Here is a 17,787-nt window from a genome sequence, read left to right on the forward strand (position 1 = left end):
ATATGCCATCCTGTCGACCTCCTCTATCCACTTCACACAAGCAGAAACGGCTCCAGTGGGCCAAACATTACATGAAGACTGATTTCAAAACTGTTTTGTTCACGGATGAGTGCCGTGCAGCGCTCGATGGTCCAGATGAATGGAGTGGAGGATGGCTGGTTGATGGACACCCCACGCAAACACGGCTACAGCGCCAACAAGGAGGAGGTGGAGTAATGTTTTGGGCTGGAATCATGGGGAGAGAGATTGTCGGCCCCTTTAGGATCCCTGAAGGCGCTAAAGATGAACTCCATAATGTATGTGGATTTTCTCAAACAGCACTTCCTGCCATGGTTCAAGAAGAAGAACCGTGTATTTCACAGCAAGATCATTTTTCTGCATGATAATGCACCATCTCATGCTGCACATAAAACATCTGCATCTCTGGCTGATATGAGCATAAACGGGGACAAACTTATGGTGTGACCCCCATGCTCCCCTGACCTCTACCCCATTCAGAACCTTTGGAGCATCATTAAAAGGAGTGTCTATGATGGCGGGAGGCAGTTCACATCTAAGCAACAGCTCTGGGAGGGTATTCTGTCCTCATGCAAAACAATTGAAGCAGAAACCATCCAAAACCTGACAAATTCAATGGACGAGAGAGTTCAGAAGCTCCTTTCGAACAAGGGGTCCTATGTGAAAATGTAACATCACCTAGAATAAAGTTTTGAGTTGAAAACTGTTTGATTTCAGTTTCTAACAACCTGCTAATGCTTATAATTTCAAAAATGACCATTTTTTTGGTCTTTATTAAAATGAAAAGGTTGATCGAAAAGTTTGGGGGATCTAAGAGTGTGGCAACCCAGTAGTCATGATTACTTCGAATTCTGACAATATGAGGGTCATGCTGCAGGTAGTGCAGCAAGAAGGCACTTATGTGTCTTGCGCATCTCGGAGCCCCAAAATTATTTTCCGGGCTAGATGCAGCTAAAAATTATTTTTAATTTTAAATCTGGTGAAGCTTTAGTATAGATGGCCTAATAGGATCAGTGCTGCACACTGCTATAAAGCCCAAATTATTTTCCAGTCAAGATACAGATAAACATGATTAGTAATTTGAAAGCTTAAAACGGTTGGTAGGGTGATTTTAACCAATCATCAAGCTTTTACTCTCCCCAGGATGACACAGGGGTAGAAAAGTCGTTTCGGATCCATGATTTGTTCATCTTTATGAACGTGAGTCTGTCTACATTATCAGTGGAGAGCCGCGTGCGCTTATCTGTCAGCACACCACCAGCAGCGCTGAACACACGTTCAGACAGAACGCTGGCTGCGGGGCATGACAAGATCTCCAAGGCGTAAGTGGCTAGCTCCGGCCATTTATCCAGATTGGAAGCCCAAAAAGAGCAAGGGTCCAGTGACACAGTCGTGGCTTCAATGTTTACTTGGAGATACTCCTGTACCATCGTCTCTAGGCGTTGACTATGTGTCAGACTTCTTGTCTCCTGTGGCCTTGCAAAGGATGGGCTAAAAAAGTGGTGAAATGATTCCGCAAAATTGATGTTACCAGCAGATACTGTGGTTCTGTTACGGTTTGAGTGCTGAACACTTGACGGTCCCACGGTTGGCAAGTTGGAACTGTGAGATTCACTACGTGCACCACTGGTATTTTGTGGAAAAGCACATGTAAGATTCTGCAACAGTCTCTGCTGATACTCCTGCATGCGTGCATCCCTTTCTATGGCAGGAATAATTTCTGCAAATTTACTTTTGTACCGGGGATCTAACAGTGTGGCAACCCAGTAGTCAGGATTATTTCTAATTCTCACAATTCGAGGGTCATGTTGCAGGTAGTGCAGCAAGAAGGCACTCATGTGTGTTGCGCATCCAGGAGCACCAAGTCCCTGTTGTGTTGGTGGCGAGGTAGCAATCATGCTTCCTTCCTCTGTCCTCTCCCCCCAACCTCGCACAACAGAAATGTGATCAAGGTCTCCCTCATCTGATGAGTCTTCCATCAGTTCGTCCTCCACTTCTTCCTGGGCTCCTGCACCTTCCTCACTAGTTTGGCTGCTACCATGCGCCCTGGTAAAATCATCTCCCCCACCCTCACATGCCTGCCGCCTTGGTGCTGCCGACCGTCTGGACCTTGCAGATGTTAGCCCTTCCGCATACAACTCCTCCTCCTCTACTTCCTCCACCTCCTCTTGTGCCACAACCTGACTCCGAATTCTGTTTAACATGTGCTCCAGCATGTAAATCACCGGAATAGTCATGCTGATAATGGCATCGTCAGCACTAAACATCTTCGTCGCCATTTCAAAACTGTGCAGAAGGGTGCATAGGTCCCTGATCTGAGACCACTCCTCCAGCGTGATTTGCCCCACCTCTGAATCTCGTTGGCCCAGGCTATACGTCAGAACGTATTGCACCAGGGCTTGTCGGTGCTGCCACAGTCGCTGCAACATGTGCAGAGTTGAATTCCACCGGGTAGGCACATCGCATTTTAGCCGGTGAAGTGGCAGGCCCAACGACTTCTGTAGAGATGTAAGTCGCTGAGCTGCGGGATGCGAACGGCGGAAGTGAGCACACAGCGACCGTGCCCTCTGCAGAAGGCCATCTAGTCTGGGATAGTGGGCTAAAAATTGCTGGACAACCAGGTTCAACACGTGAGCCATACAAGGCACGTGTGTGACATTGCCCCGGCGAAGGGCCGCACCCAGGTTTGCAGCATTGTCGCACACGGCCTTCCCTGGTTTCAGGTCCAGTGGAGACAACCATTCATGAAATTGGTTCTCCAGAGCTGACCACAACTCCTCAGCTGTGTGACTCACATTTCCCAGACATTTCAATGTAAAAACCGCCTGATGACGTTGAGCCCTACTGCCAGCATAGTAAGGAGGTGTGCAGGATCCCTTCTGCGCAGTTAGAAAGCTTGTGGCATGACCAGACAGGCTTTGGGTGCAGGTGGAAGACCGAGAGGAGGTTGAGGAGGCAGAAGCAGTGGAGGAAAAATGACATAAAGAGGATTGACGCACAACTCGTGGGGACGGCAAGACTTGGACAGCAGCCCCTTGTCCTGCTGTCACCATAGTTACCCAGTGCCCAGTCAGCGACATGTAACGCCCCTGTCCATGCCTACTCGTCCAAGTGTCTGTGGTGAAATGCACCCTGTCACACACAGAGTTTCTCAAAGAAGCGGTGATGTGTGCGACATGCTGGTGGAGCGCAGGCACACCTTTCTTTGAGAAGTAGTGCCGACTGGGCATCTGGTACTGGGGCACTGCGACGGACATAAGGTCTCGAAAATCCTCTGTGTCCACCAGGCGGAAAGGCAGCATTTCTGTAGCCAAGAGCTTGCAGATGGTGAAATTCAACCTCTTAGCTTTCTCATGGCTAGGAGGAAATGGTCTTTTACTTGTCCACATCTGAGGGACCGAGGGCTGGCTATTGTGCTTAGACGGGGTTGATAAGGGTGTCCCCGGCAAACTGCCGGTCTGTGAGGAAGATGCAGGCGGACATGTTAGGTTGCCTTGATCCAAAGGTGGTGCTATCGATGTCGGACAGCGCTCAAGACCAGCTGGTGTTACCACCTCCAAAGAAAATGATGACCTGCCAATCACGCTGGCTGTTGCGGGTAAAGAGGTGGCAGGTCTGCGCCCCAAAACAGGTGTGACTGCTGTCCCCCCAGTTACAGAGGATGAAGAGGCCGCGGATGCACAAGATATGGCAGACGGTGGTTGGCCCGGCCGGCTAGACCGCATTGTAGCACACTGAGCTTCCCACTGCAACTTATGCTTCATGTCCATGTGCCGGTTCATGCATGAAGTACTCAAACTATGTATTTTTTGGCCTCTACTTAGCTTTTGCTGACAAATGTTACAGATAACACGAGTTGGGTCATCTTTATCGATCTGAAAAAATGCCCAGGCTATGCAAGGCTTAGCACCCATGCGACCTGAAGAGCCACCACGACTTGTGGTGAGAGGCAGAGTTGTGTTTGAGGATGCAGTTGTTGACGTGCTTCCAGTACTACGTCTCTGTCCAGGAAGGCGCAACCTGACCTCGTCGTCACTAGCATCTTCCTCCACCTCCTCTGCTGACCTCATCTCTTGGCTGACTGTGGGTTGACAGTAAGTGGGATCTCCGACCTCATCATCATCACCCTGTGCGTTATCACACCCGTCGTCCTCAGAGCCAACCTGTTCCTGCCCTGACAAAAAACTAAAGTTGTCGCTCCAATCAGGTATTTGAGTCTTATCATCGTCTTTCTCATTGTCTCCACCAACAGGAGTTACAGTTTGGGAATGAGGGTCTACATTATGGTCAGAACCTTCTGCGTCTGGTCCTGGATCCGACTCATAAAGATTCTGGGCATCAGTGCAGATCATTTCCTCGTCTGGATTCACAGAAGCGCTGGAGTCGACCTCTGATTCCCAGGCTATAGTATGAGTAAACAGCTCTGCAGACTCAACCATCTGTTCTACCTCATACTCAGACGGGCAGCTGGAGATTTGGGAGCTGTGAGGAAGCAAGTGCGATTTGGGTGACACCTTTGAGGACTGGAGTATTTGTGATGTTGAAGTTGATGTGGAGGAGAGCCCACTTAAAGGAGCACTTGATATCCGTTGAAGCACCTGCTGTTTTTGTGCCTCATCTGGAATTTGTAGCGATTGGCGTGGCCGTAAGAAAGGGATCTTATCACATTGTCCGCTAAAAGAAGTAGACATTTTAGTTTGGCTGGAAGATGGTCTTTCTTCTGCACCTACCCCACGGACACAACCTTTTTTCCCCTTCCCAACACGCCTATTCCCCTTTCCACCAGCAGCAGGCCTTTTTCCACTCATTTTGGTGGTTAACTAATTCACAACTCTGGAGTTGTTTGCACAAAAAAACAATGGATGGTAACCGAGCAGAGCTGAGTGGCCAAACTGTGGTATTAGGCCAAAACTATTGGCTGGGTTAGATGCAGAAAAAAATTATTTTTAATTTGCAACCTGATGGAGGTCAGTATAGATGGACTAATAGACCAAGTCCCACACACCGCTAGAAGCCCAAATATTTTTTCAGAGCTAGATGCAGAAATTTTTTTTATTCAATTTGCAACCTGATGGAGGTCAGTATAGATGGACTAATAGACCAAGTCCCACACACTGCTAGAAGCCCAAATATTTTTTCAGAGCTAGATGCAGAAAAAAAATATTTTTAATTTGCAACCTGATGGAGGTCAGTATAGATGGACTAATAGACCAAGTCCCACACACTGCTAGAAGCCCAAATATTTTTTCAGAGCTAGATGCAGAAAAAAATTATTTTTAATTTGCAACCTGATGGAGGTCAGTATAGATGGACTAATAGACCAAGTCCCACACACCGCTAGAAGCCCAAATATTTTTTCAGAGCTAGATGCAGAAAAAAATTATATTCAATTTGCAACCTGCTGGACGTCAGTATAGAAGGACTAATAGAACAAGTCCCACACACTGCTAGAAGCCCAAATATTTTTTCAGAGCTAAATGAAGAAAAAAATTATTTTTAATTTGCAACCTGATGGAGGTCAGTATAGATGGACTAATAGACCAAGTCCCACACACTGCTAGAAGCCCAAATATTTTTTCAGAGCTAGATGCAGAAAAAAATTATATTCAGTTTGCAACCTGATGGAGGTCAGTATAGATGGACTAATAGAATGATGCTATGCCCAAAAGATTTTACTTCACTAGGTGCAGTAAAAAAATTGGTATTCTATACACAGGTGGTATATCTTGCAACACAGATAGGCTACTCCACTGACTAACACACTCTGCAATAGGCCAAAAAGGATTAGCTTTGCTAGATTCAGCCAAATGCTGTGAAAAAAACTTGCACAGCACTGGCACAGACCTGCCTGGCAAAAACTGATAGGAACTGATGTAACCTAGTCCTGAAAAGGACTCCAATTACAATTAGTCTTTACTCCCACAATCTATCTATTTAAGAGCACAGACCTGCCTGATAAAAGTCGTAGGAAATGCTGTAACCTAGTCCTTAAAAGGACTGCAATCACAACTATTCCCTACTCCCAAGCTATCTGTAGATTTGTGCGAAAATTGGCTTGAAATTAACAAGGTATAGCGCACACAGCAACAGCGGTGCCGTCTAACACGCAGCTGCAGCAGTGAGAAAATGGTGGCGACGGGGAAAATGGCTTGGTCTTATAGGGCAAGGACATGTGACATACACTGCCAATCACACATGCCCTTGCTTGTGTGAAAAAAAGCACTTCGCTCCGTGTGTGCGCTGCTGATAGGCTGACAGATTGCACCTCCCCACTGCAAATGCGGGAAAGAGAAAAAAAAATGGAGATCTTCATTGTTCCTGCAGAGATCCATCCCCTGCCCCTCCCCCCGCCCCGCTGTACACTCAAACTGCGTATTAACATTAATTTTCATCATTACTGAGAAAAAATCCAGTTATGATTTTGGTGCACGAACAGTTATCGAACATAACCTCGAACAGCCGAATTTTTCTCAAATTGTTCGTGTTCGCCGACCGGCTCGAACACCGCCCAAAACAGCTCGAATTTGAGATTGGCGAACAGTTCGAGTAGAACAACGCTCATCTCTAGTGATCACTTATTTATTGGTGGAATCCGCACTGTCAGAAGATTGTGGCACTTTGAGTATTTGGTGAGATTTTTACCTCAGTATTTGTAAGACAAAACCAGGAGTGGAGCAATCCGAGGTCATGTTTTATGCATTTCTCACCCACTCCAGAAGGGGGCTGGAAGCAAGTGTAACTAGAAGGAAGCCCCACATGACCGGGATGTGCCAGGAGGGTGTAATTTTAATCACAATATCCGGATTGGTTATAAGCCTGGAGGGGCGGGCATTGGAAGGGGCTGGGGAGATATAATAAGGAAAAGTGCGGGAAAACGGTCAGTCCAGGAAGGAAGTCAGTGGGGAAAGTTGCAGAACTCAAAAAAAAAAAACTACAACTTTCCCATTGTTTGAGTACACTTACCAATCTTATGGAAACCGTTGATTCCCTGATCACCAAGCTGAGGGAGGCTGCCAGATCCAGGCGTGGAGGGTGGCTTGAGTCCCAGCTGTCTGGATTGCTGGGGAATGCCGGAGCAGAAGATTCTCCGTTGGGATCCGGAAGAAGCGGCAGGAGGACGCAGCCCCCCCCCCCGAGAGGCTTTCCCCGGAGATGGTTAGTACGGGCAGCAGGCGCAGGCTGCGGAGCCCCTCATGGGACCCTGCGTCCGGTGAGCATGCTGGCGGAACCCCCCGCCAGCGCGCCCGCCGCGGCAGGAATCCGCCCAGCCGGCCTGCGGGCTCCTCCAGCATCGGGTCGCGGTCCGCGACTGAAGTGCCCCGCTCAGCTGTAGTGCGGCCTGCTCCGGCGGCGCGCTTCAATACCAGAGCCCGGGCCGCGCTGCAGCCGCGTCATCATCCGGGGGGCGGGGCTTCACCGGAAGTGCGGCCTACGTCACTTCCGGCCCCGGCGTCATGTGACAGGGGCGTTCAGGAAGTGAACGGTGGGCGCATGGACACACCCCCCGCAGCAGGAGTCGGCGATTCACGACGCCGCTTGCCCATAAGAAAACGGAGTGCCAGAGCGGATGAGGGGACCAGAGGGACCACCAGCACGGCAGGCGCACCTGGCGATGTACCAGTCGGGGTGCCTGCCAGAAACATCAGCCGAGGGATACAGCAGCGCAGGTGCACGGGCAGGCAGCAGTAATTCGAGGACCTGCTGCCAGGCTCGAGTCGGCACATCCAGGGCGGTGGAGCGGCGGGAAGCAGCATGGGGCTGCCTGGCAGTCACCCACGGACCACCACGGATCGGGCTAGGGAGTCCGGGTCTGGAAGTCGCGGAATGCCACGGATGGCGGAGAGGACCGGAGCCGGGACTGATGGGGGACGATCGGTGGGGACATCGGCACGCGCTCAGGTCCCCCCTGGTGACGAGGAGGCCAGGGGTGCGGGCCTTGAGCAGCAGCAGGAGTCTGGCGAATCGGAGTGTGGCGAGGATCAAAGCGAATCCAGGATTCATCAGGACTCGGGACGTTCGGCTGGCAGGGACACAGCACCTGCGCAGCTTGGTGAGCATGCGTCCATGTATTGTTTGTCGCCCGCTGGGTCATTAGTGGATGGGGGAGGTGATAGGCAGTTGGCTGGGCCCAGCGGGGAAAATACTAGGGGAGGTCGTGGGTCAGATGTAGTGGGTCTTAGGGACATTTTGTTTAGCATGTCGCAAATTTTGGCTAGAATAGACGGTGGTGGAGTTAATCAAGGAGGTTTGTTACCTGCGGCGGCGTGGGTACCTAGTCAACCGGTGTTGTCGCAGGTGGGGAGCGAGTCGGCCAGGTCGGCGGTGAATGCAGCCCGGACACCTTCTGGGGCATCGGTTTGCGTACAGACAGAGAAGGACAAAGCGGATACCGTAAAGCTGGATGATAGGGCAAAAGGGGAGGTATATGTGTGCTTTGAGGGGCCGTTGGGGGCACACTTAAAAAAAAAAAAAAAAAGAGAGGTAAAGGAAAAGTTTGGCGGGATGACTAAGTTGAAATTTTTTCCCTTCTTCCGCTGGAAAAGTTTAATCTGGATAAGGGTAAAAAGGACGATAGTAAAAAAGAGGAAGAAGAGAAACGTAGGTGGAGGTTGATTCCTCAGACGTTTGTTAATTGGTTACAGGCTTTTGCAATATTGGCTAGCGTTATTGGGGAAAAAGCTCCGGATAATTGCTCAGGTTTATTTTGCTACCTTGATTCTATTGGGGAGGCTCATCGTACTTATGGGGGTCAGGTGTGGTTACGATATGACGAGCAATTTAGGCAGAGGAAAGCTGTCCGCCCGGAGATCAGATGGGATCAAAAGGACATTGGGTTGTGGTTGAAGGTTATGGCCCCACTGAGGTATGGGCAGTCCTTTCACGGGAGCAACAGTAGCGGGAATCAGTCAGCAGGACACGGGGGAAGTAGTCAAGGGGCACACAGCACAAAAAAAGGAAGCGGGAACTTGCTGGCAATTTAATGACGGCCAATGTAAGTTCGGGACCTCCTGTAAATTTAAACATGTGTGCTCCCATTGTAACGGAAGTTCGCACGGAGCATCAAAATGCTTTAAGAAGGGTAAGGGAAAGCCGACAGTGGGTACCGGTCAAAGGGGTGACTCCGGTGAGGGTTCACGCGATGGCCCCCTTTCTAAGTAGGTATCCGGATCAGTTGAAGGCTAAGGTCATTGCGGATGTTTGTTTGTTTTTTTGGAAGGGTTTAGAATCCCTCCTCCTGATCATGAGGTCCCCTTTTTCAGTTAAAAATTTGACGTCGGCTTCCCTTCATCCGGAAGTGGTTAGTGTGAAGTTGGCTAAGGAGGTGGAATTGGGCAGGATGGCTGGACCGTTTCAGGAATTGCCTATTAGCAAGGTGATTATCTTGCCGTTGGGGGTTGTGCCCAAGAAAGAGCTGAATAAGTTTCGTTTAATTCAGCATTTGTCGTACCCGAAGGGGCTTTCGGTTAATGATGGTATTGCGCAGGAGTTGTATTCGGTTGAATATACATCATTCGACGCGGCGGTGCATTGGGTACGGAGATACGGGCCAGGCTCGTTGCTAGCTAAGACTGATATCGAGTCAGCCTTTAGGTTGTTGCCAGTTCACCCGGATAGCATCCCGTTGTTAGGTTCTTTTTGGGAAGGGGAGTACTATGTGGATAGGTGTTTGCCAATGGGTTGTGCGATTTCGTGTTCTTTGTTTGAAACGTTTAGCTCCTTTTTGGAATGGGTAGTGAAGGGCCTGGCTTCTGTTAAGTCAGTCATTCATTATTTGGATGACTTCTTGTTTATAGGCCCCCCGCAATCGTTGTTGTGTAGGAATTTGTTAGGTACTATGGTGTGGGTAGCGGAGCATTTTGGCGTGCCGTTAGCAGAAGAAAAAACGGAAGGACCTGGCACCATTTTAAGTTTTTTGGGCATTGTAATTGATACCGAAAGAATGGAGTGTCGGTTACCGGATGATAAATTGAGTTTGCTTAAGCAGGAGGTTAATAGGATCAGGAAGTTGCGCAAGGTTACCCTGAGGGAGCTACAGTCGCTGGTAGGGCGTTTGAATTTTGCTTGCAGGATTATGCCAATGGGCAGATTATTTTGTCGCAGATTGTCAGGAGCGACAGCAGGAGTGCGCGCGCCGCATCATTTCATTCGCCTTAATAAGGACCACAAGGAGGATCTAAAAGTTTGGAAATTGTTTCGGAAAGTTATAAAGGCAGGTCAGTAATCCAGCAGGAGTTCTTGAACAGTTTTGATTGTGAGATATTTACGGATGCGGCAGGAGGTGCTGGTTACGGGGCCTACTGGAAAGGGCGGTGGAGCGTTGGCGAGTGGCCGAAGGTGTGGAAAGAGAGGGGTCTTACGAGGAACTTGGCATTTTTGGAATTGTTTCCTATTGTTGTTGCGGTTACTATTTGGGGAGAGTGTTTCGCCAACAGGAGAATTCGGTTTCACTGCGATAACATGGGAGTGGTGTCTGTCATCAACAGTTTGTCTGCCTCGTCTCCGCCTGTGATTAGGCTGCTGAGGGAACTAGTACTTTGTTGTCTTAAGCTGAACGCTTGGATTACAGCGGTACATATTTCCAGGTGTACAAAATTCCATAGCAGATGCCTTGTCTCGTTTTCAGTGGGATCGTTTTCGGACGCTAGCTCCAGAGGCAGAGGACGTGGGACAGGAATGCCCTTCGCGTTTGTGGCAGCTGGTTATGGAAGAGCGGGACGGTTAATACGGGAGTCCATCACAAGGCAGACCTGGGCATCATACGAGGCATCGTGGCGAGTATGGCAAAGTTGGATTATGCAGTGGGGTGTGATGGAGAGTGATGGAGATAGAGAGATGGCGGTGTTGTTTCTCGTGGGAAGGGCAGCGGAGAGCGGTTGGTCGGTTTCAAAAGTTGGGAAGTTTGTTGCAGGTTTAGCGTTTGGTTTCAAATTGCAGGGGATGAAGGATGTTACGAAGTCCTTTTTAGTGAAGCAAGCTCTCAAGGGCTTTAGGACAAGAGGTAAAGAGTTGGATAAATGGAGACCGGTAACCTTTAGTATTTTGGAACGTTTGGGTTTTGTATTGGATAAGATTTGTTGTTCAGTTTTTGAAGCCACACTATTTAGGTTGGCTTTTTCATTGGCGTTTTTTGGCGCGCTGAGAGTAGGTGAATTGGTGGCACCAAGCAGGAATAAGGTTGGGGGTTTGTTTGGATATGAGTGGTCGAGATGGGGGTATTGAATTTTGGATTAGGGGGGGAAAAGACGGATCAATTGGGCAAAGGTAAACGAGTAATATTGGGTGAGGTTATGGGATCTTTTCTTTGTCCTAGGAGATGTTTATTGGCTTATTGGCAGGTTTGGTCAGGGTGGAAGGGCCCATTATTGTGTCATGAAAATGGAGACTTTTGTCACGTTTTCAATTCATAGCGGTGTTTAAAAAGGGGATTGCTGAGCTGGGCCTTAGCCCTGAGGTATACGGGTCACATTCATTCAGAATTGGTGCGGCATCAGAAGCGGATGGCTTGGGGTTAGGCAAGGATGTGATAAAACGTATTGGGAGGTGGAGTTCTGATCGTTACCTGTCTTATGTAAGGCATTAGGTATGCGGTCTTAGGTAATTTGCCTTTTGAGATTCAAATACCTTTTGGTTGTCTTGTTGCTGGTGGCGTCCCGTTGTTAGTTTGGATGCTAGGACACTCTTTCGTCCATTGGGAGCGGTGAGGGCGGACTTGAGGCCGGACGGTAGGCAATTGGTTTTTTAGCAGGGAGCAAGCGGTGGTTCGGTGGTTGGGTTTTCGAGGGATGGTTTGGAGAAGGGTGCTGCCAGAATTCCATAAAGCAGCTCGTTTGGATCGGGCGCCGGATATTTTGGTGGTGCATATGGGGGGAAATGATTTGGAGGGCTCGGCCGGTCAGGGAATTGATGAGGGACATTCGAATCGATCTGTTAAGGTTATGGACATCTTTTCCTGAGGTGTTGACAGTGTGGTCTGACATTGTGCCCAGAGGAAAATGGAGGGAGGCCAGATCATTGAAGGGAATTAATAGGGCACGTATAAAGTTGAACAGAGCTATATCAGCTTTTGTTACCAGGAACGGGGGAGTAAGCGTGCGGCATCTTGATCTGGAAGCGGGAGTTGGAGATTTTTGGGAAAAGGACGGCGTACATTTGAATGATATTGGCATTGATTTATGGGCATTGGCCATACAGGAGGGGATCGAAAGGGCTTTTGCGGTGTTGGAGCGCTCACGAGCCTGAGGTGGTCAGGGCTGTTCGTTGGTGGCGGGGGGTGGGGTTCTTGGAGTTGGCACAGAAGTGTCGGTGGAAAGAATATTGGATAATCACAGGCAGTGCCTTGATTAACCGGGGTGATCTGGCATTTGGTTTTGGGCTCTGGACGGGGTTTTACCCTGGGAGCTTTTGGTGCCCTTGAGCTGGTGATGGACGGCTGAGGGTAATATGGTGGTTCGAGTTCGGTTTAATTTATGCCAGATCTAATTTTAACTCCAAGAACCCTCCCTTCTTATTTATTTTATAACACTGTTAATATGTTAATGTTGTTTGTTAATAAAATGGCCGCTGTGGCCAAATTTATCCAAAGAAATACAGGTGCAGTGTTTTTATTTGGTGGGGGAAGGTGAGTGCTGGAAGGTGGGGGCATGTTGATCCATGGAACCCGTGTTGGCAGTACACGGTCAAGAAGGGGGCTGGAAGCAAGTGTAACTAGAAGGAAACCCCACATGACCGGGATGTGCCAGGAGGGTGTAATTTTAATCCCAATATCCGGATTGGTTATAAGCCTGGAGGGGCGGGCATTGGAAGGGGCTGGGGAGATATAATAAGGAAAAGTGCGGGAAAACGGTCAGTCCAGGAAGGAAGTCAGTGGGGAAAGTTCCCACCCACCCACCCCTTCTTTCTGTTGGTATTCTGTGAAGTTAATGGTGAAAGGGTGGTTTTACTGAAGAGGAGATAAAGGAGTTATTACTATTGTGTATTATCGATGGGTTATATTAAAAAAAGGACATGTAAAGTTTTATGAGGGTTTGTCGCAGTGGCTTGGCGGGTGGTGGGGTTCTTGGAGTTGGCACAGAAGTGTCGGTGGAAAGAATATTGGATAATCACAGGCAGTGCCTTGATTAACCGGGGTGATCTGGCATTTGGTTTTGGGCTCTGGACGGGGTTTTACCCTGGGAGCTTTTGGTGCCCTTGAGCTGGTGATGGACGGCTGAGGGTAATATGGTGGTTCGAGTTCGGTTTAATTTATGCCGGATCTAATTTTAACTCCAAGAACCCTCCCTTCTTATTTATTTTATAACACTGTTAATATGTTAATGTTGTTTGTTAATAAAATGGCCGCTGTGGCCAAATTTATCCAAAGAAATACAGGTGCAGTGTTTTTATTTGGTGGGGGAAGGTGAGTGCTGGAAGGTGGGGGCATGTTGATCCATGGAACCCGTGTTGGCAGTACACGGTCATGGTTTTGTCTTATAAATACAGAGGTGAAAATCACACCAAATGCCAACTTGCTTTCTCTGGTGAACCTCTATAACTGCATCTCTGCTGCTGTGTAATAGTCACAGGGCAGGGAGGGGTTAAACATCCAAGTATTTAATATCTATTGGAAATAAAGAGGTTTCCCCTTATTGATATCAGATAAAGCAAATGACCAACCACAATCCACTCTACCAAGACCAATATTACCAGATAGAAGGCAGAAATACCACCACACCGTGACCAGATCACATATTACCACCACATAGTGCCCAAATAATGCCACATACAAGGCACAAATACCGCCACACCATGACCAAAGCACATAATGGCACCACATAGTGACAAATAATACTAAAATAATAAAAATGTAAAAAAAGCTCTGTATATAGTGTCAGTGTACAGGTTATACAGTGATCACCAGTGACATTATACACAGGAGCTCTGTATATAGTGTCAGTGTACAGGTAATACAATGATCACCATTGATATTATACACAGGAGCTCTGTATATAGTGTCAGTGTGAATGTATAGGTAACACATACTCACAAGTTCTTTATCTGCAGACTGATATATCACATCTTCTATGCAGGACTTATCTCTGCAGAAAATAACATAGTTAGCTATAACTGATCACTTCCAGAGCACAATCCACACTTTTCCCAAGATTTCTACACTACATGAAATGACAAAAAAAGAAACATAGCACTGCACTACACAGTAACAGTGCTCCAGTGTCATTCTGTGCCTGCTCATCTGTCAGCAGACATATTTGTCTGATGGCAAAGATCTAACAGAGCTGAAGACAGAAGATCCATGGATGACGTCGGAGCGAGGATTTTTTTTAATTAAAGATGGAGTCCCTTAGGCTTAGTTTCCCACGCAGCATAATAGCCGCATATTCCTGCTTTTATGCGGCGCTCCTGTCATCAGGATTTTGATAATTTTGAGTATTTGTTCAACAGAGGTTGATTTTGAAAGGAGAGCGGAGGAATTGAAACACAGGTTCTTAGATCGCGGATATAGTCGAAGAAGTATTAAGCATGCCTATAATCGAGACAAAACCAGTAATCGTCAACAATTAATGTATTCTAATCGAGCTCACAAACAAGAGAACTGTGTCAGGATGGTGACACGGTACCATTCACAATGGCGCAAAATGTGTGATGTGCTTAGGAAACACTGGCCCATTTTACTAGCGGATGAGACGTTGCGCCAGTATTTGCCTATGTATCCGTCAGTCACAGCCCGTCGATCTCCGAGCCTCCGAGATCACTTGGTAAGGAGCTACCTTACACCTAATACTCAGAAGAAAATTGGCGAAATAGGACTGGCTGAAAAAAGACAAACGTGGGGTTGTACCCAATGTGGTTCATGTATTTCGTGTCCAAACATCGAACATACTAAAAAGTTTCTTTCATCTAGTGGGAAAGAATTGACTATCCTACACTCCATTACGTGTACAGCACGTAATGTCATTTATCACGCTACATGTCCTTGCTCTTTGGTATACATAGGTCTGACCACTAGGATGTTAAAGACCAGAGCGAGGGAACATGGACGTGATATTATGGCAGCAGCCACTCAGGATAATTTGGAGTTGTTGAAAACAATCCCTAGACACTTTAAAAACTATCATGCCTGTGATCCATCAGGTCTTCAAGTTAAAGGCATCGATGATGTTTATAGTACGTTGCGTGGAGGTAGTGCTAGTCGCCTACTTGCACAGAAAGAATCCAGATGGATTTGGCTATTGCAAACATTACATCCTCAGGGCCTCAAGGAGTCCTTAAGCTTTTCACCATTCCTCTGATTGCCTCTATCTCTCCCCCACCCCTGCACCCGCTAGATTTATCTGTATTTTAATGATGTTTATAATCCCCCCCCCTTGTTTTATCCTCTGTTGTCTAATTAATGTTCATTTTTTCCTTAGTACATACTCTCTTGTCTTTGATTGCGGCTGCCTTCCGTGTCTCTTTCTGCTGGTTACTCCTATTGATGGATGGCTGTGGACGATTTATACATCTTGATTAATCAATGATTCTCCTGGACTACTGACAATAGGTCACAGAGATATTATCATCTACTGGGACAAAGAAAAGCTACGCAACGAATGAATTCATCTAATTGCTGGATATACTTGATATTGAGCTGTATTATGCGGTGTATTGTGTTTTTTGTATTTTATGCTTACAACCTATTGTGTAGGATTTAATTGTTGAATGTTTCTATCATTTTTCTCCATTACACAGTGTACTGTATCTTTTATATGTACATATTACACCGCATTTTTTGTGGTTTTTGACTGGTGCTCTCCGTTGGGGCAATGGCGCCATGCCCCCATGGACAGTATTTTTCGGTAATATTTAGTTACAATATTGGATTAACATTAGCCATACAATTGATATGAAGAATGTCTTTTGATTATAATTGGCTACTGATGGCAATTATATGGGGGAAGGGTCCCACAGCTATGCATCTACTGAGATATATCCTGCTTGTTTTGATCTGCGATTTGTTTCCGTTGTGATATGTTATCTGTTCACACTTATTATTCTGTGATTGGTTCATTATTGCGTTAGTTGGGCACTATTGGGTTAAATAGCTGTGGTTTAGCCACGACTCTTCTCATTAGATCCGATTGTCCACTTCCTATATTCATTTATCTACACTTTTGTTGGGCGTTTTATAATGTATACTTACCACATTATAGCGCTATGTCCCCTGTTATGGGCTTTCCCCGTTGGTCAGATTGTGATGTCACAGCGATTTTCGTCCATGTGACCTGGGGGGTGTGGCTTGTATTTATGTGTGGCGAGGGGCGGATGACTGTGTCCCGACGCGTCATAGCAAGTCCCGCTCATGTGACCTGGGAGGTGTGGTTTGTTATCACGGGGGGCAAGGGGCAGATGATTGCGTCCTGAAGCGAAGGGGTCCTACTATATACTTCCGGATGTGAGTGGTAATACAGGGGCACACGTGACTCTATATGTATGTATTATGATGAGCGGTTGGCTATTCTAATAGCTGCGTCCTATCTTACTTTCACCCATTGGACAATAAGTAATACTTAAGGGATACCGGTTCCAGACATACTATAAACCCCAGAAGAAGGCACAGCGCCGAAACGCGCGTAGGGGTGACGATACCTGGACTGACAAACAATACATATGTGAGTAATACTACATTCCCACTTATTTTCAAGTGCTAAATGGATTTACTTTTATATCAACTATTTATGCACTGTGCACCTTAACATTTGCATTGAAGCTTTGATATTATGCTTACAGCTGGGATAGGGCATGTGGTTTACATACCCATACCCGTATTTTCTTCAACTATGTAGGTTAATCTATTTATTATATGATTGTATTGGTCTTGGCATCTCTATTATAGCTCACTACTTATGTATTTATGCCACTTTTTCAATATGGATGTTTTTTTAATTAATGTGTATTAATAAATGTATGAATTTTTTGCAAAATTATGTTCTTATACGTCATTTTTTCTATATGATTTGCTATTATAGACGTTGAACAGAGTCTGATTGTCCTACTATAGAGAACTAATTGTGTATGTGACCTTGGTGGTCAATTAATCTGTCTCAGGATTTTGATAAGTAAACTACAGGCAGTGAAAGGTTGGCACTGTTACACTGATTAAACAAGAACCATAAGACAGATTTCTTCAACCCAGGTATCATTTTAATCTGTGTTTGCAGTTAATGAGATGCTCGTGCTCTGGGCTTAAATAACCTTCCATGACCTTCCTCCTATTTTAAATACTGCACATTTAATATTGTGGTCTTAAAAAAAAAAAAAATTTGGCTCCAACAAAATGGCGCCGGTGCATGCACAGTAGCATCTATCTGTGCAAGCGCAGTATTTAAAGGTTCAGTGACCTGTCATTTAAGACCAGAATGATGACAATGAGGCCAGAGAACCAAAAAAAGACCTGCCCACAGGCCGGTCTCGAAGCACAAGCATCTCATTAACTCCAAACTGCAAACAGATTAAACAAGAATCACTAGACAGATTTCTTCAAACCAGATATCATTTTAATCAGTGTAACAGCACCAACCTGACAATGCCTATAGTTTACTTAGCAAAATCCTGATGACAGGTTTCCTTTAACGGTAGGGATAAACCTTCTAACAATCTCCCAATAGCTCCCAAACGCAAACATTAAGCGTTTATGCTACACAGTGTTGAAGCATGGATGTACCTACTTTCAATCGAAGGTGACAGGAGAAACTTTTCTGTTTTACCAACATCTAACCTGTGGTATGTCATTTA

Source organism: Phyllobates terribilis, unplaced genomic scaffold, assembly GCF_046119375.1.
Source record: "Phyllobates terribilis strain yellow unplaced genomic scaffold, ASM4611937v1 Scaffold_299__1_contigs__length_2334479, whole genome shotgun sequence".
In the NCBI taxonomy this organism is placed as follows: Eukaryota; Metazoa; Chordata; class Amphibia; order Anura; family Dendrobatidae; genus Phyllobates; species Phyllobates terribilis.